We start from the raw sequence: 4,783 nt of genomic DNA, 5'->3' as shown, positions 1-4,783 counted from the left end.
GTTTTCACATGCTGAGAACTGAATTCCTCGCGTAAAATTGGAGTACCCCTTTAATTGACTAATTAACTGATTAGAGTAAATTTGTAGTATTCAGTTGGTGCCCCATTCTGTTTTTAGTAGTCAAGCATATTGTTTTTTATTATATTCCCAACAAATCTGATGTTTACATTAATCCATTTTGCTCATGGATAGGGAAGTTACTAAATAATGATGCCTGTCCGTATGGCATACATTAGATTAAGAACATACAGCAAACACGCACATGGGCTGAAGGGACCTTTCAGTTCCTTGAAAATTAGTTCCTGGGACTGCACTTGCAGATATTATACTACAGTATATATATTTTGTAGTATTATATTTGGACACATGTACTGTACATACCAAAGTATACACAAGACAAACAAATTTACAACAAACAGTTGTTGTTTTTTCACAGCAGATATTTAGACTTTTTATAGTATGAAAAAGTGTCCCACTGACAGTGAGCCAGTGTGCAAAATACCAGCACACTGAAACTGTAGCAGCCATCATACATTTTATTATTTACACCCATAGATTGTATTTAAGACTAGTCACTCTAGCCTGATTGACAGGTTGCCATAGTAATGACTTGTCAATCATAGATAATCCTGCTGTGAAGCATACTCTGATTTATGGTCTCTGTTCCTCTAAATTGGACCATAATTTACTAAAGTAACTTCATGTTGTATTGAAGAAGACATGACTAATGATTGAGACCATAAACTCATTATGAAAGCGTTTACTGAGGTAATAAATCAAGTGAGAAGTAAGGTCATGTTACAGTTACTTCTAATGGAACTGGACTTCTTTTTGCAACCAGAAGAGTCGGCCCTGCTGGCCGTTCAATAGAATGGCCAGTTTTAAGGGACATCTGCGTTCACATCAGTTCTCTGACCGGAAGCTTCCCACTTGTTTACACCTCACTTTTCCTACTGTGACATGTCAAAATGTCTTCTGAAAAACCCCCCAGATGTGGTGTAACTTTGAGTAACCTTGCCATGTAAGTATACGCTCAACCAACAAATGGAGATATGACTGACATACTGTAGGCCTACTCATGAGCCAGACAACAGAACACCAGTGACTCACCCAGCAGGGGAGCTCTGGTCTGTACAGCTGCACCTTCTCTCCTGGGAATAAATGTGGAGCAGTTGATATACACCCAGCAAGGCACCATGGGACTGCACGTTATCTAAGACCTGCTTGTTGGGCCTGATTATGTTTATATGAGAGAGTAAAGCAGTTTAGAGTCACTAAACTCAAGACGGTGCAGGTTGTGTGCTCGTCACCCTGTGTGGAAAACGGTTTGACACTGTGAGCGTATGACCAGCTCGGCAGCACTAATGTGCAATTTTCACACTGTTTCAGCTGGCTCCTGTAATAAATCTTGGGGATTTGCTTCCTGGGCCAAAGATAATCCACAAGGAAGGAAGATACCTCAGCAGTTACAACATGCATTTCCAGCCACATATGAGTCAAGGAATGTTTCCCTCTAAATCACAGATTTTATGAATAATTATTATAATTTTCTATGCACCTCAAAACCATAACAGCTAATATACTATCTATCTCACCATGACCTTAGACCTCATTTCGCCAAAATTTTATAACCCACCGAGGATACAATGAATCACACTCTTGTATCAGATCACTTACAGGCAAACCAGGAAAAGTATTTATAAGTAAAAACAGAACTGTGGCTGCAGAAAGTCCTCGGCTTGCTTAATTTCATTTCACATCAGCATTTATTAAAAAAAAGGCTTGCAGGAAGCCCCAGGTCGGGGTAACTGTAAGAAATCAGAGGCCAGACTCTCTCTTGTTTTGTGTTTCTTTTTACAATGAGATGCATGTCTCTGTTCAGAGGCACTGGCTTTTGGTAGCCCTGTGGTTACTGGCTCTTTCTAAAAAGTTAGGATGGGTCAAATGCAGAGGGCAGGTGTCCCCCCAAGGATCAAACTAGATTGAACCTTGATTGCAGTAGTTATTTCAACTTTTCCTCATCAGGGATTGCAGACGACGCTCAGAGAAAACCATGAACCATGCTCTGGAGTAGAATTTAGCCCTTTGAATGTCTTTCAGGAAGGATTGTCAAAGTGGGTTTGCTGTTATCCCTTTATTTGAACTTTATTTTCCCTTTAGTGCATCACGCTCCTTTCTCTGACGGCAGGATTTTCACCCAGCCTTATGGAGTCGTTTGACACAGCTAGCACTTAGGTCTTCAGATGTGGTTGAGTGAAAGCATGCTAGAAACTAGATAATTTTGAGCCCACTGTCAAGTGTGAAAAGCCCTTTTAAATCCTAGTGCGTTACAGGTACACTGGTGAAAGCACAATATGATACACCCTTACCGTGCAACTCCAAAATATGCATCTGTTTTTAAATGAAGTCTCTTTTTAATGATTATCTAAAACACATTATAGAGGATGCACACTAAGAGCTATTGAAGCCTTCTGTTTCAGCTGTACTTGTGTGCCCTTAGAATTGAAAAATATTATATCTGCCTGAGATAAAGAGTTCTGAGATACTGAGTTTTAAAGTTCTCAGTAATCTTTGAGTTGTGGTGGCGGTTTATGTGATCCATCAGTTTTGACAAAAACATCAGATATAGCTTCAAATACCAAGGTCTCGCAGAGCACTGCTACAGAGAATTGTTTTTGGTTTGTAATGCAAAATAACTGATGTGTTTAGTCTGCTGTTATTGGGGAGAAAGCAGTGGAGAGAGGGAACCTAGTGTTTAGGAAAGACATTTTTAGAGTTGTTCTGTTTAGCTAACCTAGGCTACACTGACTTCAATTTTCCTCCGGCATTCCTACTCTATGGGCTGTAAAGGTTTAGTCTCCAGCCCTCCTGCTACAGGTGTTACTCCCTTCCAACAGGGGATTTGATTACCAGACGTTAAGCCCTTCTGTTCTCTCCCTATGTTCCAAGAAGAGCTGACCTTGGCCCATAGGAAGACGCTTCTGTGTCCATGATTAGTCGGATATCCTCTCTGATGCAGTGCAGGTAAATGAAGGCACCTGGCAGAGGACCTGCAGAGTGTGAACCTACCATGACATGTGAGGGAAGCCCTCTGTTGTATTTACACTGCAGGAGCTGTCACAAGTCCTCAGGTATCAGCAGTGTCATGCTATACAAGTAAAGCCTATATAGAGCAGCTCCTCCCAAGGACCTGTAAGTCCATTTATCTCTCCATTCAGGCCAGGAGGGATTTCCCTCTGGCTCTCTGGTTGATGTTTGATTTATACAGGATACCCAAAGCTGCATTTATATACAACATAAGTTGTGTTACAAAAAAAAGTATGATTTGAAGTTATAAGTCAACAAAACCCTGGGAAAACTTGAGGAAGATACAAAACACTGCCTTTGTAAGTAGGACATAATGAATATTGTTGCTACTCTATTAATACTGCGATTGATTACTATCCCAAATTTTCATTGATGTTCCTGTAAACAATGACAGCATGTAAACAGATCATCTCCTGTGAACTGGTAACCTGGTAATGGTGTTTCCAGAGCTGAGCACACCATCTAGTGGTCAACTGGGAATAACTGTGACAGACATGCAGATGGCATTAGGATCATGATTGTGTTTTTTTATTGTCATAAACACTCAAATAAGTTTTAGTAGTAAGCAGCAGCCGTGCAAGTTATCAAGGTTAACATTGGTAAGCCTGGTAGCAGCAGGTGTATCGTAATACAGGGATTTGGATAAAAAAGATTGGTATTACCTAAGTAAGTATAATAAAAAAGGACTCCACTAAAGTCCTCAACAACCAACTTTATTCATCAAATTCAGTTTACTAGTCAGTTCATTCTTGAGAGAACTCTTGTAGAATTTGATGGACACTGGCATTTACCAGGCAGGGAAGGTTTAACAAAAGTTGCTGTTGTTTGCATAATGGGAAATGTAGGATTCAGTGTTTTGGCCTATATTAGGGAATAAAGGTCAGGATCCATTTTAAATTTGACCTTCAAATTTTTCTATGTCTCTTGTCAGTCCACCTTTTACAGGCCAGCAGTAAAATGTCCCTTACATTTCAACACTAACAGTAGGCTACTTCCTCTGAAAGAAAATTTTACTGTAGTGTAGTTTATATTAACAGTTTATTGTATATTTGTGAAACCTTTCTTAAATTCCTGTTTATGCAGGCACCAATTAAATGGAAGGAAAAGTCCCACTCACCTGAAAAAACGTACTTCGTTACTCACTTCTGGTATTAACATTATAGTATTTGTAGCCTAATAGTAGATTGCAGTGGCGTTTTATAGTAATGATGTTAGGTTATAGAGGAGCTGTAATGTTGCAGCTTTGTTAGTAGTATTGCAAGGAGCAATAAAAATGGTCTACACACGGTGAAGTAGGCCGTATGTGACCACATAGCTCCGTTGTGATGCGCAGCCAGAAGATGGGGTCATGAACGCAGCAATGTTCGGTCCGTTAGTTCATTCAGCTCATGGTGCGCAGGACAACCGTTTTTTCTACCGTGATCTGATATGCAACTGAGTTGACTAGAGCTATACAAACTCTACCCAAAATTATTCCTCAACAACAGCAGCACACTCGAAATATTAAATTACAGGGTATACAATTCAAATGAAAATCTTCGATTGTGAGGATTTTATTTTGAAAGTTTTAGTAGGCCTATGGGGTGGGCGGGTGTGTGCACTTGGCATCTCCAAGCGTTTGCGCTGTAGACGCACATCTGGAGAGCGTGTTCCCTCTGAATTTGAAACAAGCTGCCTCCTCCTCCAGCACGCGGAC

Source organism: Micropterus dolomieu, linkage group LG14, assembly GCF_021292245.1.
Source record: "Micropterus dolomieu isolate WLL.071019.BEF.003 ecotype Adirondacks linkage group LG14, ASM2129224v1, whole genome shotgun sequence".
Taxonomy (NCBI): domain Eukaryota; kingdom Metazoa; phylum Chordata; class Actinopteri; order Centrarchiformes; family Centrarchidae; genus Micropterus; species Micropterus dolomieu.
This window is presented reverse-complemented; position numbering follows the sequence as displayed.